We start from the raw sequence: 26,339 nt of genomic DNA, 5'->3' as shown, positions 1-26,339 counted from the left end.
GGCTCTCTATTCTGTTCCATTGATCAAAGTGTCTGTTTTAGTGCCAGTACCACACAGTCGATGATGACAGCTTTGTAATAGAGCTGGAAATCTGGAATTGTGATGCTGCCAGCTTTGCTTTTCTTTTTCAACATTCCTGTGGCTATTTGGGGTCTTTTCTGGTTCCATACACATTTTAGGATTATTTGTTCCATTTCTTTGAAAAAAGTGGATGGTATTTTGATGGGGATTGCATTAAATGTGTAGATTGCTCTAGGTAGCATTGACATCTTCACAGTATTTGTTCTTCCAATCCATGAGAATTTTTCCATTTCTTTGTGTCTTCCTCAATTTCTTTCATGAGTATTTTATAGTTTTCTGAGTACAGATCCTTTGCCTCTTTGGTTAGATTTATTCCTAGGTATCTTATAGTTTTGGGTGCAATTGTAAATGGGATTGACTCCTTAGTTTCTCTTTCTTCTGTCTTGTTGTTGGTGTATAGGAATGCCACTGATTTCTGTGCATTGATATTATATCCTGCCACTTTACTGAATTCCTGTATGAGTTCTAGCAGTTTTGGGGTGGGGTCTTTTTGGTTTTCCACATAAAGTATCATATCATCTCCAAAGAATGAGAATTTGACTTCTTCTTTGCTGATTTGGATGCCTTTGATTTCTTTTGGTTGTCTGATTGCTGTGGCTAGGACTTCTAATACTATGTTGAATAGCAGTGGTGATAGTGGACATCCCTGCCACGTTCCTGACCTTAGGGGGAAAGCTCTCAGTTTTTCCCCATTGAGAATGATATTCACTGTGGGTTTTTCATAGATGGCTTTTATGATATTAAGGTACATACCCTCTATCTGTATACTCTGAAGAGTTTTGATTAAGAAAGGATGCTATACTTTGTCATGTGCTTTTTCTGCATCTATTGAGAGGATCATATGATTCTTGTTCTTTCTTTTTTTAATGTATTGTATCACACTGATTGATTTGCAGATGTTGAACCAACCTTGCAGCCCAGGGATAAATACCACTTGGTCATGGTGAAAAATCCTTTTAATGTACTGTTGGAGCCTATTGGCTAGTATTTTGGTGAGAATTTTTGCATCCATGTTCATCAAGGATATTGGTCTGTAATTCTCCTTTTTGATGGGGTCTTTGTCTGGTTTTGGGATCAAGGTATGGTGGCCTCATAAAATGAGTTTGGAAGTTTTCCTTCCATTTCTATTTTTTGGAGCATTTCAGAAGAATAGGTATAAATTCTTCTTTAAATGTTTGGTAGAATTCCCCTGGGAAGCCATCCTGCCCTGGGCTTTTGTTTGTTGGGAGATTTTTGATGACTGCTTCAATTTCCTTAGTGGTTATAGGTCTATTCAGGTTTTCTATTTCTTCCTGGTTCAGTTTTGGTAGTTGATATATCTCTAGGAATGCATCCATTTCTTCCAGGTTATCTAATTTGCTCGCATATAGTTGCTCATAATATGTTCTTATAATTGTTTGTATTTCTTTGGTGTTGGTTGTGATCTCTCCTCTTTCATTCATGATTTTGTTGATTTGGGTCATTTCTCTTTTCTGTTTGATAAGTCTGGCCAGGGGCTTATCAATCTTGTTAATTCTTTCAAAGAACCAGCTCCTAGTTTCGTTGATCTGTTCTACTGTTCTTTTGGTTTCTATTTCATTGATTTCTGCTCTGATCTTTATTATTTCTCTCCTCCTGCTGGGTTTAGGCTTTATTTGCTATTCTTTCTCCAGCTATTTTAGATGTAGGGTTAGGTTGGTTAGGTTGTTTCTCTGTCAAAGAAACATAATAAAATTACATAGTCTCATCATCCAGAAATTACCAATGTTCATATAAGAATGTTTATCTTTCTCTAGATGAAGCAATCATTCAAAATATGGCAGCTCTTAGAATAGGGTTTACATTAGTGAGCTTCCTGTAAAAAGTAGCTGTTATTTCAAGCTGCCATTTTTGGTGTAAAAATGTACAAAATCATAATAATATTGGAAATGTGTATAGTTAGTTTTTATTATTTTCATTTTAAATATATATTTTTTAATATTTTTGTCAGTTACAATTTCATGGTATGCTTAAAAATGACCAACATCTCTTTATATAAAAAATAATGTTAGCTGAAGCAAATCACTATTATTGATGGTTAATTTTCATATAATTTGAAATTAAACAATTGCCAGTAAAGCCAGACAAATTTAGTGAATGTGTGTAAGCAATAAATATACAATGGAAGAATTTTGTGCAATAAAAGTTTCTTCAAAAAATATTTAGGCCACTGTTAACTTGGCTCAAGCATGAACTCATAACTATTTTATTTGTACAGAAGGAAATCAAGTATTGAATGAATGAGTAAGAATCCTTGAAGTTCTTTTTTTTTTTTTTTAAGTTTTTATTTATTTATTTGAGAGAGAGAGAGACTGAGAGAGAGAGAGCATGAGAGGGGGGAGGGTCGGGAGGGTCAGAGGGAGAAGGAGACTCCCTGCCTGAGCAGGGAGCCCAATGTGGGACTCGATCCATGGACTCCAGGATCATGACCTGAGCTGAAGGCAGTTGCTTAACCAACTGAGCCACCCAGGCGCCCCAAGAATCCTTGAAGTTCTTTTAAAATCATAAATTCTGTGATACAAAGATCTGAGTTTAATATCAAATTATAGAATCACAGATTATTAGATTAGGAAAGAACATAGACATTTATTTCCAAAGAATGTTGATCCCCAAATATAGACAACACTGGGCTCTCATACCTCTATCCAGTTTCTAGGCTTTAAGCAGAAAAAGTTGAAAATCACAGTGTAGTATTTGCTAATGTTTACAAGAAAGACATACTTCCTCATAGCAGCCAATATATATTTTTTTATATTTCTTTGGGAAAAAAAATGCCTGTCTTCAGAATAGTTATAGTTATTAGGTTTTAATTTCATTTTTTACTCTGTTCAGTTGCTGAACAATTTTTTGGTCTCAGAAAATTTTATGAAAGACTTCTGCACCTAATAATAAGGTGACATCCCTAGGTCCTCTGCTTAGGTTTGATAACTGTTTTGGAATACAACCAAAAATATTCACCGTCAGTGTGAGTTCATGGAAGTCTTTGTCTTTGATAGGATTGATATTTGGCAAGTGTGACATGTTTTATTTTGCCATACAATTACTTTCTCTTCTTTGTATATTTTGAAGAGAATCTGTTTGGATTTTAAGTGGTAAAAAACACATTGATTTAGGTTCAGGATCTTTGATTTAGGTCAGATGATGGGTCCTCTATGGGATTAATCTGTCACAATCTTCCAAGGTCATTTTTGGTTTTGGTCAAGTCCAATATTGCCGTGGAACCTCTTTGGCACTCACAGGCTGCCCACTGAGTTTTTAGGTCGTGCACAAGCCTCTTGAGTATTTAGTATCTCCTAGTGGCCCAGTCTTTGCTTCCCACTTGATCCACTTGCATAGATTGAAAACAACAACTCAGTGCTGTGAATGAGGATTTAATTATGCAGTTAATTTAAAATTTGCTGTTATTCATAATTATCAGCACATGCTATTACAGTGTATGGATGGCCTGTCAGGATGGGATCTTGGGTGGCAGCCCCAATGAGCTCCCAATAGAATGTCATTAAATGAGTGACGTAGTCAACACCACATCAAGAAGAACCACCCCACAGAGCCCAGGGAACACACATAATTCTGAGGAAAAAATAAATCACTGTGTTAAGCCAAAAGTAATAATCAAGAAAAGACGGCATCATGTTACCTGATCACTATTCTATCAAAGAGCTAGCAAAAGGACTGTGCTTTACAACAGGAAGTAGACTTAGTAATTTTGCTGTTAGAATTTAATAGTAACTTTTATTCTGACCACTAGTGACTCAGAGTTGTATCCAGGCATCCGAAAGATGTCACTGTCTTATTTTGGGCTGCCATAACATAAAGACCACTGACTGTGGGGCTTAAACCACAAACATTTATTTCTCATGGTACTGGAGGCTGGGAAATCCAAGTTCAAGGCACCAGCAAATCTGATGTCTTATGAGAATCTGCCTCCTGACTCGCGGACAGCCACCTTCTCATGGTAAGCTCGTTTATGTGGCCAAGAGAGAGACCATCTCTCCATGTCTCTTCTTAGATGGACACGGATCCCATGCCCTCATGAGAGGCAGATAATGGGGGCTCTACTCTCATGACTTAATTACCTGCCAAAGACCCCCCCCGCAGCCTAGATACCAAACATTTGGAAATTAGGATTTCAACATAACTAAGCCAGACCACTGAAAACAGAAACTCAAGAAAGTTGTTTTGGAAACTGGCACTGATTGTCCAATTTGGGGCTGCTGAGGATCTGTCCATGTGGATAGAAAGTGTAATATGACATCATTTATTCCCACAGTTGTAAGAAAATGCTTACTGTGTGTTTAAGTGATTGAAAGGATTTTCTTTTTCCTTTTTTCTCCCCTCAGATCCTCTTCTCTATTAGGGATGGGTGAGGTTATTTTTTCTGTTCAATAGGAGAAGTCAGGAAAATGTTAGTGAAGGAATTACACAGTTACATGTCAGAGGGCATGAGCAGTGGGGGGGGAGGGGGGCTGAGTAGACAGAACCAGTAGTTTTACCCAAAAATGCATGGTGTAGATGTCTTTTCATTTTTACCTTCTTGCTGTCTTGTTCTATGGGGACAGGGCATTCCTGCACTTTTTCATCTAACAACTAAGAGTTATTACTGTAGAAAGAATTCTTTCTGGAACAATTCAAAATAAACGCAGGCTTTTAGTGGCTTATATAATGTGTCACACACGCATTAGGTGATTAATGAGTATGTATCATTGTTGCCTGGTGAGGTGGGGAGACCCGGGCTCTGGGGCTCCACTCATCCTAAAGATGTCCCCGGAGGCTCTTGATCTTGTCCCCAGAAAGAATTCAGGGACAGACAGACACGCAGCACAGCGGACGAGCCACACGAGCGGGAAAGTTGACTTGAGCAGACAGGAGAACAGGTGCGCTCCAGAGAAGGAGAGCGCGCGGTGCGCCCTGGGGTGGGTCTCTGTCTTCTACGGACAGTTGTTAACGAGGGGGTGGAATATTCATTACTTGGGGCCAGAAGCAGCGGTTCCCGCGTTTTGTTCCTAATTTGGTCAGGGGTTTCCGTCCTGGCCAACGGCATCTTGGGCCCGGCTGGTGCGACGCGACTTCCAGTGCGCGCTGCCCCGACGGGCCTCTGACCTGCCTGTGAGCGAGCTGGCTGCCGCTTCCTCCTGGCTGGCCTCCAGGTATGCTGCTGGAGCCTAGCTGCCCCTTCTAACATCAGAAGAAACATTATGTCGAATTACTCATTCAATAAATTATGCACCTACCTTTAATTCTCCATCAGAATTATAATGCGTTTTACTTAGGCTGCTCCCAAAACCAGCCAAGTGACGTGACTAAGGCACCGACAAAATAACGAAGCACCTCTGTGACTAGCTTTCAGATAGAATTTAATTAGGTCCAAACTAGTAACTTCACTACAGTGGATCTTAAAATCTCAGTCCACAGAACATTTTAGAGGCCTATATTGATTTGGAAGAAATTTCTCTTTGATTGAAGTTTAATAAGAAATCCAATCAGTATACATTTTTTTCCAAAATGTATTACTGAATCAGGATTACAGTGTGACTGTCTCCCCGTTTATGTTGCTGGTGCAATTTCCAATCGTCTCCTGCAGTCTTTCCTCAGGTGGAGCATATTGGGCTGATTTCGTGAGCCTGGGTTCCTGTGTGACACACATAACTCTGAATTTATATTGCATCTGTTATTTCTGTTTTGCCTCTAGACTGCTATCCCAAGTAACACAATATGTTATCTTTTTTTTTTTTAATTTTAAAAGCCATTTGCTCAGCTTTCTTCTTTGTTTCCTTTATTTTGCAACAGCTATATTAATGGAGTTGCTGGAATAAGTCCGCTGAAGGCATAGGCAAAAAAGGAAAATGACGTTACCAATGAGGATTTAATTCTTCAATTATTTTTAAATTACTTGTTAGCTTCACTCTTGGAGAGAAAGGGATGGAATGGTGGAATGCAGGTGTGGGGCAAACAGCACGTATCCTAACAACTGCATGCACGCTCCTAAAATCAGGCAGATGCCTACTTTTATGTTAAATATGGGATTTATGTCACTTTCTTTAGAAGCTCAAATTCCTTTTCTTATCAAGATTTGGCTTAAAGGAATGAGATAGATCTGTATATTTTAAACTTGGCAATCTACACTTTTAACATCTTTCTTTTCTTTTTTTTTTTAAGATTTTATTTATTTATTTGAGAGAGAGAGAATGAGACAGAGAGAGCACATGAGAGGGCGGAGAGTCAGAGGGAGAAGCAGACTCCCTGCCTGATCAGGGAGCCTGATGCGGGACTCGATCCAGGGACTCCAGGATCATGACCTGAGCCGAAGGCAGTCGCTTAACCAACTGAGCCACCCAGGCGCCCCAACATCTTTCTTTTCTTTAAAAAAAATACAGTGTAAATAATGGATTGGATTTCGGTGCTCCTGGCTCTCATTACAACTTTTGGGCATGTAACTTTTGGGATTTACTAGCTTACTGGTTTTCAAGCTTTTTTCCTTAGGACATATTTTAATTATTTCCTCTCTGCAGACCCTAAACTTAATTTTTTTTATTTTATTTGCAAATCTACATATGCCTGCCAATTGGAATGTCTCATCAAAATGAGACAAGCAGGGGCACCTGAGTGGCTCAGTCCTTAGATGTCTGCCTTTGGCTCGGGTCATGACCCTGGGGTCCTGAGATCGAGCCCCACATCGGGCTCCCTGCTCAGTGGGAAGCCTGCTTCTCTCTCTCCCACTCCCCCTGCTTGTGTTTCCCCTCTCACTGTGTTTCTCTCTGTCAAATAAATACATAAAATCTTGAAAAAAAAAGAATGAGACAAGCAGACTCCTCACTATAATCCAAGAAGCTATATGTTTTTGGTAATCTGTGTAGCTTTAGGTGAGAGGTGGGGAATGGTTGGTAAATAAATGGTCAATATCTTTAGGCTTTTGTAAAATACTGGAAATATTAGGGTAACATTGTTTTGGCCCTTTGAACTTGACTCCATGTGAGGTCTCTTACAGCAATAGAAGTACAGAGATCTATGAAATTGTACTCGGATATCCAAAATTAGTCTTATGTGTTCAGAAAGATTTGAATGCATAACAGTAGGCCACATGAATTTAATAAACATTTAGGAAGTGATGATAAATTGGAGATGGGGAGAAGAATGGAACAGAGGCAAGGTCACAGGTGCAGGACCACACTCATGGAAGCCACAGGCCAGCAGACAAGCACGGACCCACTCAGAAAGCACCTGGACTGGGGAAAGCATCAGGGCCCACTCCAAAAAGGAGACCTTCTCGATCCCTTAGACCAACTACCTACTGGTTTCTGAACACAAAGATAAAAGACCCAGAGGTCAGATGAGGTGGTTTCTGTTTGCCTGTGTTCTTTCCATGGCAGCCACGTGAGGCGGCAGGAGGGGTCTTCAGGCATATGTGGCGAGGACTCAGCTTGCCTCGTTTGAAATCGGTTCTGCTCCTCATTATGTCAGACCAGGTACTTGGGGTACGTCCTTTACTAAGCAGGAATAATAGCCTCTTCATGGTGTTATGAAAGGAACATACAGGCTAGCTACGTGCCGCCTACCCCCTCTTCCTCCTCCGAGCTCGTCCAAGGCCATGTAACCCACTGCTGTCACCATGGCTGCACTCACCCAGAATCCACAGTTCCAGAAGCTGCAGAAATGGTACCGTGAGCATGGTTCTGATCTCAACTTGCGTCGCCTTTTCGAGGGGGACAAGGAACGCTTCAGCCACTTCAGCTTGAACCTGAACACAACCATGGGCATATTCTGGTGGATTACTCAAAAGAACCTTGTGACCGAAACTGTGATGCAGATGCTGGTGGACCTGGCCAAGTCCAGGGGTGTGGAGGCTGTCCGGGAGCACATGTTCAGTGGCGAGATCAACTTCACAGAGGATTGGGCAGTGTTGCACGTGGCCTTGTGGAACCGGGCAAACACATCCATCCTGGTAGATGGCAAGGATGTGATGCCAGAGGTCAACAGGGTCCTGGAGAAGATGAAGTCTTTCTGCCAGTGAGTGCGGAGCTGTGACTTGAAGGGGTACTCAGGCAAGCCCATCACAGATGTCATTAACATTGGCACTGGTGGCTCTGACCTGGGACCCCTCATGATGACCGAAGCCCTTAAGTCGTACTCTTCAGGAGGTCCCCGGGTCTGGTTTGTCTTCAACATCGACGGGACCCACATCACCAAAACTCTGGCCACTCTGAACCCTGAGTCGTCCCTGTTCATCATTGCTTTCAAGACCTTTACTACCCAGGAGACCATTACGAATGCGGAGACGATGAAGGAGTGGTTTCTCCTGTCAGCCAAGGACCCTTCTGCAGTTTCGAAGCACTTTGTTGCCCTGTCTACCAACACAACCAAAGTGAAGGAGTTTGGGATTGATCCTCAAAACATTCGAGTTCTGGGATTGGGTAAGAGGATGCTGCTCGCTGTGGTCAGCCATTGGACTCTCCATTGCACTGCATGTGGGATTTGACAACTTCGAGCAGCTGCCCTCAGGGGCCCACTGGATGGACCAGCACTTCTGTGCAACGCCCCTGGAGAAGAACGCCCCCGCCTTGCTGGTTCTGCTGGGTGTCTGGTACATCAACTGCTTTGGGTGTGAGACACAGGCCATGCTGCCCTATGACCAGTATCTACACCGCTTAGCTGCCTACTTCCAGCAGGGTGACATAGAGTCCAACAGGAAGTACGTCACCAAGTCCGGCACTCATGTGGACCACCAGACGGGCCCCATTGTGTGGGGGAAGCCAGGGACCAATGGCCAGCATGCCTTCTACCAGCTCATCCACCAAGGCACCAAGATGATACCTTGTGACTTCCTCATCCCAGTCCAGACCCAGCACCTGATAAGGAAGGGTTTGCATCACAAGATCCTCCTGGCCAACTTTTTGGCCCAGACTGAGGCCCTGATGAAGGGGAAGTCGACAGAAGAGGCCCAGAAGGAGCTGCAGGCTGCAGGGAAGGGTCCAGAGGCCTTGGAGAAGCTGTTGCCACACAAGGTCTTTGAAGGAAATCGGCCAAGCAACACTATTGTGTTCACCAAGCTCACACCATTCATTCTGGGAGCCTTGATTGCCATGTACGAGCACAAGATCTTCATTTAGGGTATCCTCTGGGACATCAACAGCTTTGACCAGTGGGGGCTGGAGATGGGAAAGCAGCTGGCCAAGAAAATTGAGCCTGAGCTTGACGGCAGTAGCCCAGGGACCTCTCATGACTCTTCCACCAATGGGCTCATCAACTTCATCAAGCAGGAGCTTGAGGCCAGAAGCCAATAAACTCATGCCCAGCTGCAGTCCCTGTTGTGACTGGTCCTTCTTGTCACTCCTCCCCAGAGATGCACTGCACAGTCCTGGCCAGAGCTGCCTCTGGTTGCGGGCTTGGAGCATAAGCCCTTTGGGGGAAGCTAGTCTGGAATTGCCACTCCACCCTTCCATGTCCATGCGCCCTCTGTTTTACCGTCGGCTGAAGTGTTTCAGTGCAGCTGATTTTTCTGACCATGTTCACTTTGTTCATGCACCAGATAGAAAAATAAAGATGCCACAAAGGAGGGGGAAAAAAAAAAAAAGGAACATACAACACATGGTGAATGAGCATGTTAAAGCATTTAGCACAGACCCTGGAAGTACCCTACCAGTGCTATACCTGTGCATATATGTGTTACATACGCAGTGTGCAGGCCTGGCCTTGAGGAAACTATTTGACAGCTTACAAGCAGGTGGATAAGTGCAAGTGTAAGGACCACTTTGAAATGATTCCCATGACATTCCCTGACAGTAACAATCATCTTTACCTGCAGATATATGCACAGATTTCAGAGATACGAGTTGTTTATGAGACGCTTCTCCTCTGAAGCAATGCAGATGATAATGAATGACACCGATTTCTGTTTTTGCTAATTGACTTACATTTAGCTTATCTGAATAAGTATGGATAAATAAGATACATTTCAGAAAAAAAATATTGTATAATTGTCATGATGTTTAAATGTCTCTGTAGATCCAGAAAATTGAAATGTAAATGAGTGGAGAATTTTTTGAGTATCTGCTACGTGTCAAACACCTTGCTGTTTGTTTTACATGCATTATCTGTTAGTATATGTAAGGACCTTGAAAGTAGGATTGTTACTAGAATTTTCAAGATAAAGATATTATTTAAGGACATTAAATAAGTTGTCCAAACATACACAGTTAATGACAGAATGAGGAGATAAATATCCATGGCTGGTCCTGCTTTGAACAAAGTTTAAATTCCAACTTAAAAAAATGGTGGGTAATGTGATAATTTTTGCAACTTCTATGTTGTGCAATAATAATTGGCATTAATTATTATTGAAATATTAAATGAGTAGAATCAATGATTCAGAGCGAAATCAGTTGTTGCAATACAGCTGAAATCTGCATGATAAAACTTAAAAATTATACCAAATATATTATTTGAAAAATAAAGTATGGTAAAACATTGTGTTCCTTTCATAAATACTCCAATCCAAGTGTAACTAGCATATTTAGAAAACATTAGAGAAGAATAATTTTTAGGCTGTTTGAAGTTGTGAAAATACACCAGCATAAGCTTAATTTCATACCGCCTCTCATTTAAAAGAGGTAATATATCTGGAAAAAGAAATTAAACTTTATTTTTAGACTTTTAAAGAATTTATTTCACTGGTAAGGAAACTAAGGACTCTATTGAAATCAGCATGAACTGTTCTGCAATTTATTTCCTTTTTTTTAAGATTTTATTTATTTCTTTGACAGAGACACAGCAAGATAGGGAACACAGGCAGGGGGAGTGGGTGAGGGAGAAGCAGGCTTCCTGCGGAGCAGGGAGCCTGATGTGGGGCTCAATCCCAGGACCCCAGGATCATGACCTGAGCCGAAGGCAGACACTTAACGACTGAGCCATCCAGGCGTCCCTGCAATTTATTTCCTAATAAAGAATGCTAGAGAGGGTGTGAAGAAAGGGGAGCCCTCTTACACTGTTGGTGGGAATGCAAGCTGGTACAGCCACTCTGGAAAACAGTATGGAGGTTCTTCAAAAAGTTGAAAATAGAGCTACCATACGATCCAGCGATTGCACTACTAGGTACATATCCAAAGGATACAAACATAGGGATTCAAAGGGGCACCTGCACCCCAATGTTTATAGCAGCAGTGTTGACAATAGCCAACATATGGAAAAAGCCCAGATGTACATCATCTGATGAATGGATAAAGAAGATGTGGTATATATATACAATGGAATATTACTCAGCCATCAAAAAATGAGATCTTGCCATTTGCAAAGATGTCAATGGAGTTGGAGGGTATTATGCCAAATGAAATAAGTCAATCAGAGAAATACAAATAGCATATGATTTCACTCATGTGGAATTTAAGAAACAAAAGAGATCAACATAGGGGCAGGGAAGGAAAAATAAAACAAAATGAAATCAGAGAGGGAGACAAACCATAAGATACTCTTAACTCTAGGAAACAAACTGAGGGTTGCTGGAAGGGAGGCAGGGATGGGGTAACTGGGTGATGGGCATTAAGGAGGGCATATGATGTAATGAGCACTGGGTGTTATATACAAATGATAAATCATTGAACGCTATCTCTGAAACTAATAATACACTATATGTTAATTAAATTGAATTCAGATTTAAAAAAAAAAAGAATGCCACAGTTTCAGTCATCTGTGGTCATTGTAGCTTTGAGAGGTACACATGTTTTGTCTTGTTTTATTAATAAATGTCATATTTCCAGACTATGGAAGAAACACCTATAGATAGTATTTGTTTTTTTAGCCATAACTCCACCTTGGAATGCTCTTCCTTCTTGCCTGCCTTTAGATCTTTGTCAATTCAGCAGCAGCCTGTCCTAAGAACCTGTCATGTGCTCAGCCCTGCCTGCCTGTGGGAAATGGTGTGTTAGTTTGTTTTTGAGAGCTTAGTGATTATATGAACCACTGAGCTAACTTACTTTCATATGGTTGACTCGGGGACCTGGAAGAAGCTTGACCCAGGGGATTTCACAGAGCATTCAACCCTGGTTCTTGTTCTGACCCTGAAATCTACATGGGGACTTGTCACTTCATCATTTTGGATCCAATTTTTCCCTATCTGTGAAACAGGTTGATTAGAGAATTTTTCCCCACTTCTAAGAATCCAGCTTTTGATCTCTCTCTGCACATTTGTTTTTATTCCTAAGTTTTCTTGTATTTGAAAAACCAGGACACCATCTAAGTGAGTATGTCAGCAGATGTCTCTCCTACCTTTTTCATAAGCAATACAAGTAGCATATTCATTGTCGTCAAATTCCTCGCAATTTGCACATAGAAATGAAAGTTTTGTTTCTTTGTGTTTATGGTAAATTTACTTTGGCAAGGATTTTCCTTTAGGTTTTAATCGTTTGAAAGGCTTATGTACTTAATACATCGTCTTGCTAGCTTGCAAATTGTTGTGACTACTTAATCATTTGACCAACTTTACGATTCAGTTTATAAAGACTTTTTACATAACCAAATATCTAATACCTTGGAAAATCTAATCAAATTTGAGATAATGATACCCATATGTGCAGAAAAATGATTAGAATTCTGTGTTTATAAGTTTCCTGTAAATTTAGGGACCTATTTTTATATTTTTATCCAAGGTTTAGATATGCATTCCAAGTTTCTTCAGAGGTGAGAAACCAATGCACTAATGACAAAATATTTAAAGATGCCCTTTCAATGGATTGTTACACTGTTTTCAATAGTACCTTGATAACTCAAAGTCTTCTAGTATATGGAGAAAGAATGCACTATTTGAATATTGAATGTGCAGGCAGATAATTAAAACCCTTATTTTGCCAGGCACATGAGTGAGAACTGAAGGTTAACAACAAAACAGAAGTAAAACTTCATCTAAGTAATATTGTTCCCAGAGTGGGGGGCAGGGGGTGGAGAGAGAGAGAGAGTCCACTGTCTTCTCAGATGGAATGACCATTTGAGTTCTCTCCAGCTCTTTTTCTCATCACTTTTAACGTAACGTTTCCAAGGCCTCTGAGACATCTTTCTTCTCAAGGACATATCTCTGTGTGTGCTTGGGTTGGCAGTGTTTCACTCAAGATTCTTCCAGATAGCTCCTCAAAAAGAAGTTTTTGCTCACTACGATTTTACTGTCTTAGAACCTCACCCTCTTAAAAGATTATCTTTAACATATATCTGGACAAATTTCAATCAGTATTTGCATATATTTTCCTCTCCCTCTGTTTAAACTAGTGCTGCTTAACATTTTCTAGCCCTTAATCATTCTTATGGCCATCACATACACTGACCTGTAAAATCCTGCGTAAGAAGAAGAGCAGCCTCTCACCCCGAATGCGCCTGTCCCGTGTGGACACCGCACGCAATGACTCCTTTGTTTGCATTCCCCGTATTTCTCTATGAACAGTTTTCTACTTCCCTCTGAAAGTAGAGGTAGGTGGTAACATGGGAGCTTATTTTTAAACCATTACTATTTTAAACTGTGCAGATAACTTATATGCCCTTCCCTTTATATGACATACTTCACATCTGGTCATTCTTTTTCCATGCCCTACAAATGCCTGTCTGCTCCTTTTCACTCTCTTCCTCGTCCCCCAAGACTGTGGTCAGCTGTTACCTTCTTTTGGAAGCTTCTCAGAACCAATGTCTTCCCTAATCACAATGCACAGTACCCTCTGCTGTCCTTGACCTGCACATTTTTTTTTTTTTTAACTTTCACATTTCTGGTTCTGTTTCTACCGTATCCTCTCTCTAGATTGCAACATTCTTCTGGGTTCTAATGCACATGATAAGTAACAATAATCATTTATTAAAGGAATTTCTTGTGTCTCATGCATGGAGCTTTTTACTTACTTCTTTCTACCACAGTGGCTTTCTGGTTAGGGCTCATGAATCGAGAGAACATGTGGCTTATAACATCCTCGCAACTTTCTTTACCCTCATTGAAATCAACAGCTATTGAAGATGACAAAAATTAGGGGAAAACTCTTAATAAACCTGATACAAAGTGACTGATTTGACTACAAATCAAAATGATTTTTTTTTCGTGATATTTGTGTAACAGCAACCAAGTACCTTTTGTTGTTGCTGTTTGGAGTTATGCAGCTTAGGGAAAGTATGTTTACACATTCCAGAATTTGGTATTTTAGAAAATAAGTAAAATATTTTTGCAACAGGGAAATACGTAGACTGTCTTAAAGTTTATTTCAGATTCTTTTTAAAATAGTTCATATTTTAATCATTTTAAATAATGTTTTTATAAGATTTTTATAAGATAGAAATAAGGCCACACTTGTGCTTGACCATATTCATACCTTACAAGGTCGCCTCACCTTCTCCCCTCTGTCTTTATTTTGGAAAGTGATAAGCACAACTTCACTGACAATGCTGAAAAATTAATTATGCTCTCATAAATCAGATGGTCCTATAAAAGCCCTCTTTTGTTTTCTATGCTGTGGCTGAGTGTTATTCAACAAGCAACAACATAATGACTTTTTGAGGAAAAGATGTTTAAAAATGTACTACATTAATGTAAAAACAAGTGTTTTGCCATATTTCTCAAAATGCATCTTTTTAATTTATGAAATTAAATTTGAATTTCTGATTTACAGAAATAATGGCTTACACTTGATTCATTGTCTCAAAGATTAATTATAGACGTGGCTCTTTTATCATGCCTCATTTTTTTATCATTAATATGTAGAAAGCCATTTTCTATAGCAAACAAAAGTATTTCAAAAAAGATAAATTTTAAAATGTCAGCTTATGCTTACTTCAATAAGTCAGCCATTCATTAAGCGCCTATTATGTGCCAAATGTATAAAATATTTTTCAAATAATTTCAGAAAATTAAAAAGTAGATTTGAGGGCACCTGGGTGGCTCAGTCATTAAGCGTCTGCCTTTGGCTCAGGTCATGATCCCAGGGTCCTGGGATCGAGCCCCACATCGGGCTCTCTGCTCCATGGGAAGCCTGCTTCTCCCTCTCCCACTCCCTCTGCTTGCATTCCCTCTCTCGCTGTGTCTCTTTCTCTGTCAAATAAATAAATAAAATCTTTTAAATAAATAAACAAACAAACAAACAAATAAATAAATAAAAACTGGCAAGGGCACCTGGGTGGCTCAGTCGGTTGAACGTCCGACTCTTGGTTTCAGCTCAGGTCATGATCTGGCGATTATAGGATCAAGCCCTGCATGCTCAGCAGGGAGTCTGCTTGGATTCTCTCTCCCTCTCAAATAAATAAATAATAAAAGCTTCAAAAATTTTTTTAAGAGATGTCACAGATGGCCAACATGTGAAAAGATGCTCAACATCACTAATAATTTGGGAAATGCAAATTAAAACTGTTGTGGAGAACAAAGGTAAAAGAAATATAGAAAAAAATGAAATTTCCCTGCAACTTACAACCCATTGACAAGTGCTTGAGACAGGCAGAGTGACCTTCCTCTGGGAGCTCAGCTGCCTTGATGTTAATACTTGGCTAAGGGCAAAAGGCAATCTTAGCCTGACCCCCAGGACCCTGTAAGTCTAATTTAACATATAAAAATTCCTTTGGAGGGCGCCTGCGTGGCTCAGTTGGTTAAGCGTCTGCCTTCGGCTCAGGTCATGATCCTGGAGTCCTGGGATCGAGTCCTACATCGGGCTCCCTACTCAGCAGGGAGTCTGCTTCTCCCTCTGACCCTCCCCCCCCTTATGCTTTATCTCATTCTCTCTCTCTCAAATAAATAAATAAAATCTTAAAAAAAAAAAGTCTCATAAAAAAAAATACCTTTACTTTAAAAAATGATGTTACGGGGCACCTGGGTGGCTCAGATGGTTAAGCGTCTGCCTTCAGCTCAGGTCATGATCCCAGGGTCCTGGGATCAAGTCCCACATCGGGCTCCCGGCTCAGCGGGGAGCCTGCTTCTCCCTCTGACCCTCTCCCCTCTCATGCTGTTTCTCTCTCGCTCACTCTCTAAAAAGTAAATAAATAAAATCTTTAAAAAAAAAAAGGTAGATTTGACTAGCTGTTGACATAAAATAAATTGTTATAAGGCATCATATGGGTAATTGCTAAGTAACAGTATAGGCGATAATCACTCTAGCATTTAAAAGAAAGAAATATTAATTCAAATTTGGAGAGCCTTGGAAGTGTTGTTGGAAGAAATGGAATAGATGATTGAGCAAAAAGGTTCACAGCAGAGCTGGGCATGTAGCTGGTGCTTAGCAAAAGTTTATTAAATAAATGAATGGATAAACTTAGTCAGGAAACCACAATTTTCAAACAGTTCAGTATGGAATCATGAATGTCTTATTAGCCTTTCTCCTACCCCATTCTATTTCTGTTTTAGTTCAACTTATGTTGCCCTCAAAACTGAGATTAGGCTTTATGACTCCGTTTGCTCTTTCTCAAGCCATCTGTGGGAAAGGAAGGGCGCTTGAATGTTGTTGTTTTTGTTTTATTCTGAAAAACTTCAATGCAGGCTTAAATATACATGTAAAGTAAAGATAAAAGGAGGTGACTGAGCCAAGTGGCCAATGAAAGGTCATAAAATAGTAACAGCAAGATTTGCCACAAATAAGATATTGCAGATTTTAGGCTAATACAAAAGCCTGGGTGAGGAGACCAATGAAATAGGAACTTCATCCTAAATCTGTTTGAAACTTCTTGTGGGATATCAGAGAGTTCCAGTTTCCTTTTTTCTTTTTCTTTTAAAGTATCATTGACACAATGTTACATTAGCTTCAGGTTCACAACACAGTTATTCAACATCTGTATGTATTATGCCATGCTCACCACACCCATAGCCCCCATCTGTCACCATGTAACCTTGTTAACAATATCACTTACTGTGTTCCCTGTGCTGAGCCTGTCATCCCCCTGACTTACTCCTTCCATAACCGGAAACTTGTACTTCCCACTCCCCTTCCCCCATTTTGACCCTTCCTTCCCCCTCCCCTCTGGCAACCTCAGTTCCTTCTATTTATGGGTCTATTTCTGCTTTTTAATTTATTTATTTGTTTCCTTTTTTTGTGTAGTTTTTTTTTTTTTTTTTTAGGTTCTACATATCAGTGAAATCATATGGTATTATTTTTCTCTGTCTGACTTATTTCACTTAGCATTGTACCTTCTAGGTTCATCCACGTTATCACAAATGGCAAGATCTCATCCTTTTTATGACTAACATTCCATTTTTTGTGTGTGTGTGTGTGTGTGTGTTCCACATCTTCCTTATCTGTTTGACTACAAATAGACACTTAGGCTGATTCCATAGCTTGGCTATTGTAAATAATGCAACAATAAACATAAGGGTGCATAGATCTTTTCAAATTAGTGGTTTTGTTTTCTTTGTCTAAATACCCAGTAGTGGCAATGCTAGATTGCATGGTAGCTCTATTTTTAATTTTGGGGAGAACCCCCATTCTGGTTCCCATAGTGGCTGCACCTATTTACATTCCCAGAACAGTGCATGAGGGAGGGCTTCATCTAGGGATTGGAGAAGGTTTTGTGTGAACCTTCCAATGCTAGAATCCTATGATTACTTATGAAAGAATTATTCTTGCATAGGAATAATGTCAATTATATTTCTTTCCCTTATATTTATGTTGTCCCTTGCTCTTTGTAGCCAGTGATAATCCTCATGAAACACTGACTGTATCTCAGGCTTGGATCTAAGATTTTTAGACATACCAAGTCCTGTATTCCTCACAGTAACCTAAGGAAGCATGTACCACTGTGAGTATGTCATTGAATGAACTAAGACATTGAAAAGTTAAGTAAGTTGCCCAAGGTCAGCTCATAGCACCTGGCCAGGGGATTCAAAGGCAGGAATCTTGGCTCTAGAATGTGTTGTCTCAACCATGAGGCAACACTCCCTGTTGAATTCAGGAACTGAGGTATATCTCAGGGAGGCCTGTCATTAGAGTATTGGCTACCTGTGAATAAATAGTTAAAACCGTGAGAATAATGCATGATAAAAGATGTTTATATAAAATGTTAGGTAAGGGAGAGAGAAGATTCACTCTGCACGTGAAGAGATGACCTTTGAACCATCTAGCTACTGCTGAGTCCAAATCAGAGGCAGCCTGACAGGTGGAGGAAAATTCACGAGAAAACAAGGAGCTGAGAATGCCCATGGAAATGGCTAGGTTTTGAGGTTGGGTGAATTGCGTGAAAAGAAGAAGATGCGTGTTGCATCCAAGTCTGAGAGGCTGTATATATCAGGACAGGTATTTAATTTTAATGCCAATGGCAATGTGGAATTACTCAGTTTTCACACATCTGGAATTTTTAAAGATGGTAACTTTTATGGTAGTGCAGAAGAAATTAATTGTCCGGGGAGTGAGGGCTGATGTTGGACTGGCCTTCATGCCCAACACTGATTGGTAAGAAACAGAGCCTACAAAGTAAACAATAAAATTTGGCTGTGCGAAAGTACAGAATCTACCACTCTAATAAAAGACAAGCATATGGGAAGACACATCCTTTAAATAATAGAGGTACATAAAACACCCGTAAGAAGCATGCATACTGTTGTCAGACTGAAGTCTCATTTGGCAGCCGCTATTACACGCATGCCTTCATGAAAACAGAGTGTGAATTTCAGCCCCATCCTGCGCCTGTTGATATATGGTAACATCCTGCGTACAACCCCATCTGCTCGCCTTGGGACAGGAATATGGCGTTATGCTCATGCATAAAACAGTGCTGAATGCATAGTAGAAACTCCACACATAGGTTTTATAGACTTCGTAAAGTGAGAACTTTTTCGTTTTTTATTACCTTTTCCTCCGCAGCACACATTTTTGCGTTCATAATGATCATTTTGATACTATTTCATTTTATGTGCTTACAACTATGATTTATCATTAAATTCTATTTATTTATTTATTTATTTTTTAAAGATTTTGTTTATTTATTTGACAGAGAGACGTAGCCAGAGAGGGAACACAAGCAGGGGGAGTGGGAGAGGGAGAAGCAGGCTCCCCGGTGAGCAGGGAGCCCCATGTGGGACTCGATCCCAGGACCCTGGGATCATGACCTGAGACGAAGGCAGATGCTTAACGACTGAGCCACCCAGGCGCCCCTATCATTAAATTTTAAGTATATTTTTAAACGCCGTGTAGCAGTTTTAGACGTAGTTGTATAACTGTTATGCCTAGAATTTTTCCACTGAAACACATTGCAAATTAGCTTTTATTTACCAGAAGAAAAAAATAAAGTTTTCGATAGACCCGTTTTCTCTATGCTTGAGCTGAAAGCAGCAGCAGGTGGTCCACACGCGGGGGAATAATCTGATAATCTGATAACGTTGCGACTCTAAGGAAATTTTGAAATGGTACAATAAAGGAATGGGATGTGAAAGCTAAGGAGAGCTCTGTGGTTCAACACAAGGTCATCTCCTTTTGTACAGAAAAGAGAACACAAAGGTTAGCGGAAGAACAGAGTATCCAGAGGCAACAGAAAGGAGATAATGTTGTAAGTCCTTAGCTTGTCACCCATTACATTACATTATGGGTTATCAGTCTTCCTAGTATTACTCATTGTTTAGTTGTTTCTGTTTGTCAGTAAACTAGCACATACATCTGTGAGGAAGGCTGACTTTGATGGCTCATTTTCTTGTCACTTTGACGGTTGGACTTCAAATCAGTCATCTGCAATAGATCATTTTGTACCACGCACAATATTGTTGTTTGAAAGCTGCTGGATTCATGATTTATAAACCTGTTTGCAAGGCTGACTTATACTTCATTATTCTTACCTCAACCTGAATTGCCTCCTTAAGAAGTAAAAGTTGAAAAGATATGGACAAAAATTGTCAAAATACACTAAAATATTTTAATATGAATGAAATGTAGCCAAGATACCCTTGGAAAGTGTTGCTTGAAAGAGTCAGAAGACAAAAGAAGGTAAATGTGTTGTAATAGCTGTCTTTACACTTAGAACTGTGTTTATTTGGTTTCTTTTTAGAAAGCAAGAGGGTTTCATTTCAATATAAATATGTACTTTTTACCTGGACATGATAGGCTAAGAATAAAGCACCATATTGAACCACATGTACATGTATGTCTATGCATGTACATACCTTTAAGCGTAATTCAAAGGAACAACCTATATAAATATCCCTTAAATCTCGGTTTAATTAAATTCTGAATATATTATATTAAATGTGATACATTACCTTTATTAAATATTTTAAGATGTTATCATGTGCTGTTTTCTCTTCTACAATTTAGGCTTTAGAATTTGAGAATTCCAAGTTCTAAATACAAATTTATATTTTTCATATGCAGACAAAAATACCAATTAAAAATTAAAACCTAAGGGTACCTGGGTGACTCAGTCTGTTGGGCATCTGCCTTCAGTTCAGGTCATGATCCCGGGAACTTCATCCTAAATCTGTTCGAAACTTCTTGATCCCGGGGTCCTGGGATTGAGCCCTGGGTCAGACTCCCCACTAAGCTTCTCCCTCCTCTTCTGTCCTTCCCCCAGCAACTCATGCTCATGCTCTCCATCTCTCTCTCTCTCAAAAAGGTAAATGAAATCTTAAAAAAAAAAAAAACCTAGATTTTAATAATGTTGAATACAGAAGTGGACTGTATGCACATTAATGTATGACAATAAAATCCTACATTTTATATAAATTATAATGGGATAAATAAGTTCAAATAGTAAATGTCCCATAATAATATTTGAAAGCTGTAAATTTAGTAGTATGCTGTTTTTGAAAAAGTTTTTATTTAATTGTCCACAAAGACTTTTTATAACCTATAAATGTAAAGCAGTATCATTACTTTGCATAATAAAGAATGAATATTATTCTGTGCAGTCATTGAATTTGGCCTTACACTAATTGGGATTCCACTTGAAAAATTTTAGTAATTCAAAAATTAAATGTATGTATATATTTGTATTTATAAAAATTTTAAATATGTTTATATTGATGTATGTTGACATTTTTTTAAATATTTTATTTAACAGAGAGATAGCAAGAGAAGGAGCACAAGTAGGGGGAGTGGTAGAGAGAGAGGGAGAAGCAGACTCCCCCCTGAGCAGGGAGCCCGACAACCGGGACTCCATACCAGGACCCTGAGATCGTAACCTGAGCCGAAGGCAGATGCTTAACCGACTGAGCCACCCAGGCGCCCCATCATTTTTATAAATACATACATACATATATACATACATGCATACATACATACATATGAACTCCTTAAGACCAATGGTTAGGAAAGAAAAACACCATCTATATGAATTTTCTAGGGTTGCCATAACAAGTCACCATAAAACTGGAAGCTTAAAACAACAGACATTCCATCCCCTTACAGTTCTCTAGGGAAGAGTCTGACATCACACTGTCAGTAGGGCCAAGCTGCCTCGGAGAATTCTGGGGGAGGCATCTTCTTGCCCGCTCTGAGCCTCTTGCAGCTTCCACTGCCTGGATTACCACTGCATCCCTCCAGTCTCTGCCCCCATCCTCCCTTGGCCTTCTTTCCTCTGCATTCCCATGTCTCTGTGTTTTAATTGCCCTCTCCTTTCTCTTAGGAAAACACTAGCCATGAAATTTAGGGCCTACCCTGTTCCACTGTAACTCCCTCTTAACTAAGTACATCTGCAGAAACCGACTTTCAAATAAGACCCCATTCTGAGGTTCTGGATGGACATGAACTTAAGGGAACACTCTTTGACCTGGTACACTGTTGAAATGTGTGTGTGTGGTGCATGCCACTGTTGAGTTATGACTCAAAAAAACTAGGCCCAGTCTCCAATCTCATGTCTTATTTCTATGTTGAGTTTCAGGAAAAGAATTGAACCCCTGAAAACTTCTGACCCTTTCATATCCTCATTGCTTCTCTAAGCAAGATCTTTTGGGGGGACTCCAAGAAAATCCATTCAACTGTCTGAAGGATTTCTGTGAATGAACCCTCGAGTGGAAGATAAAAAGGGAAGGAAAGGGTAGGAAGTGGAGGAGTTTTGGGCAACTCACTTTATTTCTAGTAATGTCTTAATCATGTAGTCTTAGGAGTAGATATCAGTTCTTTAAAATATAGCTGGTTAATTCATTTATTATGATAACATGTGAGTCTAATTCTATCAATCCTCACAAAAGAAACAGAAAAAGCCATTGTCTAGATGTAGAATTTGCTAAATCTAAGAAGACAGAGGTAAATGTGAAATTCTGTATCTACACTCAACATTTTGATGATTCAAGTATAGGGTAGAGGAGAAGTATCTTCTAGGAGCTCATGTTAAAATTATGTGTTTTCTTTGGCTGAAAGATAACAAGAGTCAACAGTATATGTGCAGGTGCCCCCCATATATATATATATATAACATGCCTATGTTTGCTTATTTTAATGAGACAAGAATGTAAAGCCTGACTTTGTCTTTCTGTCAAGACTGAATATGCTTCAAAATTGGATGTCAAATTGAACTGTGAGGTTTTCAAGAAAAAAAAGGTATACATGCATTCTGTATTATGGTAGAAATTAGTAAAATGAGCTCTGCATAATTTGGAGCTCTTGAAATTAAGCAATCTAATGATCACTGGAAGGAAGTGAGGGTATCTGGTCTGGACAGGAGAATTCTTAAAGGTGTGCATGATAGTTTTTCTTAAATACCAGGATGCCTGCCATGAATTACATGGAGTAGACTTGCTGTAGGCCTATAAGTCAGTTGCAGAATCAGTCTTCAACTGGGTATCATGTGAAGGGGAACATTTCTGTTGAAATCCTTTACAGAGTTTCCTGGAGATACTTAAACTAAACCAATTGAAAGATAACTTCTAAGTGATAGATTTGTGTTTGTATCACTGAGCTTCAGAGTAGGACTAATGACTTAACTGCTAAACAAAGGTGAGGATGGGTTAACAATCTACCTGGAGAAGAGCTATTCAGACTTATGTCGAGCGCTTCTAATATCCCCATCAGTTCTATGTAAAGTCAATCTAATAGAGACCTAGTTCTCAACCTATTGGGGAAAGTGGCAAAATAATTTCTGGTTTAACGTTCCAAAACACAGATGTTAATCATATAAATAAAACTCTTTCCAAATCATTTGACCAGAATCCATAAAAGAGAAACATCTGTTGTTCAGACGCATCCAAACTATACCTTATTCTGTATTCTGTATTTATAAGCCACAAAAAAAGATAATGCACACGAGTTGTTGAAGTCTATAGACTTTCATGCATTATTTATAAAGTCAGTAAAAATTTCAACTATTTACATAATAAGTGATGTTAGCAGTAAGAGTATGAGGTTATAAATAGTTCCCAAGTGCCAATAAATGCCAATGGTGGCGATAAATAGAAAAAGATGATTTTATCACAGCTGATTTAATGCTTGTTTTTCTTGTATACTCCTACAAAGCCAGTGGGATCTTGGCAATGGAAAGATAAATAGGAACCAATTTTACAGTGTTAGAAATAATGTTTATATTTGTGTATGTGAGCACTGTGCAGATGAAGAGTATAAGAATTCTAGGTTTAAAAAAAAGAATTCTAGGTTTTTGAGGTATTAGGTGGATTTAGGTATCTTTTGAATAATTTAAGTTTATTGACAAGATTTTGTATATTCACTCAAGAAAGCTTCACACTGGATTGCTCATCCTTCTTCATTAGTTAGTGAAACCAGCTGACTGTGGCATCTTTGGCAGATCTTTGTTACTATTGTTTATTGTATTGCTTCGAATAGGTCCAAGAGGCATTTTGTTTACAGAGCGTTAGAAAACAAAATGTGATTAAATATGTGGATGATTTGATTTTGTTTTCCTTTGAATGTGGAGATGATGGAAATAAATATTGTAGACTCTCTAGGGTTTATTTTTTATTGAAACTATTAAGGTCCCTTTGATAGCTATCTCTATAGATCTGAGCAAAGTTATTGTTAGCTTTACCCATGACTTTGTAAGGTGGTTACACAGCCCTTACCAGAGCACCTACCCTCCCCAGTGTCTATCACCCAGGATTATCTGTAAGTGTCATTAGTAGCTAGTTGTCTAAATGACTTCATTTAGTGGATAGCTCCAATGGCTTAAAAACAAAACAAAACGAAACAGAAAGAGAAGCAAAAAACCAGAAACCAGAAACTAATATTAAAATAACACTCTTATGTCATAATACCTTTTAACCAGTTGGCCCAGTATTCAGCACCTCCGTGCAGTAGCACATTACCTGCCCGGAAGCCAAGGAAGTTTTTCAGTAGAGAAAGGGCCAGTCATCTACTGCTTCAAACTTGCTTCTAAAAATGGAATGTTTGCCCTTTTTCTCCATTTGAGCTTTTTGCGTCTTGTTATCTTTAGTTCCTATTCAAATCTTGGGAGGTTCTAGGCTTTTCAAGACTCTCAACACCACAGAAATAGCATGCCTCCTTCCTTATGAGCAACCATAGGTCAAAAAGTTGATACACTTTTGTAGATTCTACATATTTACCAAGAAAAAGCAAGAAATCTTTGTGTTAGAAAGGAAACATTATGCTAGGTGTGTGTGTGTGTGTCCGAGTGTTTCATTTTATTTGCTGGATGCTGGGCACCCCTACCCACCCTGCTATGCTTAGGAATTTATGGATGTCAAGGTCATTGACTCACAGGAAACAATAGCTATGAATGAACTTAGTAGTCACATGGTATTACATAGTGAACATCAGAAGGATTCTTTAATGAAAAAGGTTCAGGCTCAGTGATAAGTGGCACATCAAAGGGTATGTGGTTCTGTTATTAAAGTAGTTAAGGGGTGGGCTTCCCCACTGTGGCTCAGAGAGGGCGATCCTGGGTTTTCTCACTGTTTGCTTTGATGTGAGGCAAGAGGAAAGTGGGCAGGACAGCTTGAGGGTTATCAGCAGTCATTTGGCATTTCAACAAAGGAAGATAAGTCAGTGTGTGACAGGAGAAAGACGTGTGGTCTCTACATGCTTGATCACTGCACACTGTGCCAGAGAGACTAAGCGTCATGCAGTGAACAGGTCACTTGGTTTGGTTCACTGATAGTGTAAGTGCTACATATAAGACATCTTCTAGCCTTTCCGAGGAGGAAGTTGGGGGGGAGGGGTGGCGTAAAAGGATTGTTACTACCTTGTTTTTGAAGATCATAGAGGATTACAGTCAGTGTGCAGACATAATGTTGTAACGTAAGTTTTTTTTTTTGATTCTTATGTTAATCCCCATACATTACATCATTAGTTTTAGATGTAGTGTTCCATGATTCATTATTTGTGCATAACACCCAGTACTCCATGCAGAATGTGCCCTCCTCCATACCCACCACCAGACTAACCCATCCTCCCAACCCCCTCCCCTCTAGAACCCTCAGTTTGTTTTTCAGAGTCCATTGTCTCTCATGGTTCGTCTACCCCTCCGATTTCTCCCCCTTCATTCTTCCCCTCCTGCTACCTTCTTCTTCTTCTTTTTTTTTTCTCTTAACATATATTGCATTATTTATTTCAGAGGTACAGATCTGAGATTCAACCATCTTGAACAATTCACAGCGCTTACCAGAGCACCTACCCTCCCCAGTGTCTATCACCCAGTCACCCCATCCCTCCCACCCCATCCCCCACTCCAGCAACCCTATTTGTTTCCTGTGGTTAAGAATTCCTCATATCAGTGAGGTCATATGATACATGTCTTTCTCTGTTTGACTTATTTCGCTCAACATCATACCCTCCAGTTCCATCCACATCGTTGCAAATGGCAAGATCTCATTCCTTTTGATAGCTGCATAATATTCCATTGTATATATGTAAGACATCTTCTTTTTCCATTCATCTGTCGATGGACATCTTGGCTCTTTCCACAGTTTGGCTATTGTGGACATAGCCGCTATAAACATTGGGGTGCACATACCCTTTCGGATCCCTACTTTTGTATCTTTGGGGTAAATACCCAGTAGTGCAATTGCTGGATCATATGGTAGCTCTATTTTCAACTTTTTGAGGAACCTCTATACTGTTTTCTAGAGTGGCTGCAACAGCTTGCATTGCCACCAACAGTGTAGGAGGGTTCCTCTTTCTCCGCATCCCCACCAACATCTGTCGTTTCCTGACTTGTTAATTTTAGCCATTCTGACTGGTGTGAGGAGGTATCTCATGGAGGTTTTGATTTGGATTTCCCTGATGCCAAGTGATATTGAGCTCTTTTTCATATGTCTGTGGCCATTTGGATGTCTTCTTTGGAAAAATGTCTGTTCATGTCTTCTGCCCATTTCTTGACTGGATTCTTTGTTCTTTGGGTGTTGAGTTTGATGAGTTCTTTAT

General features: G+C 39.6%; 1 protein-coding gene and 1 pseudogene across 9 annotated transcripts in view; both read left to right on the top strand.

Annotated features, from left to right (window-relative positions):
• The window catches only part of PCDH15 (protocadherin related 15), a 789,625-nt gene that overhangs the window by 176,534 nt on the left and 586,752 nt on the right, over window positions 1–26,339 (top strand). The window lies entirely within an intron of this gene.
• On the top strand, window positions 7,691–9,650 carry LOC118012982 (annotated as a pseudogene). The gene has a single exon (XR_004679889.1). The product of XR_004679889.1 is annotated as a glucose-6-phosphate isomerase-like (transcript).

Source organism: Mirounga leonina, unplaced genomic scaffold, assembly GCF_011800145.1.
Source record: "Mirounga leonina isolate KUSES-001 unplaced genomic scaffold, KU_Mleo_1.0 Mir_152, whole genome shotgun sequence".
NCBI classification, from domain to species: domain Eukaryota; kingdom Metazoa; phylum Chordata; class Mammalia; order Carnivora; family Phocidae; genus Mirounga; species Mirounga leonina.
Note: the sequence above shows the minus strand (reverse complement) of the source record. Positions and strands in the feature narration are given on the sequence as shown.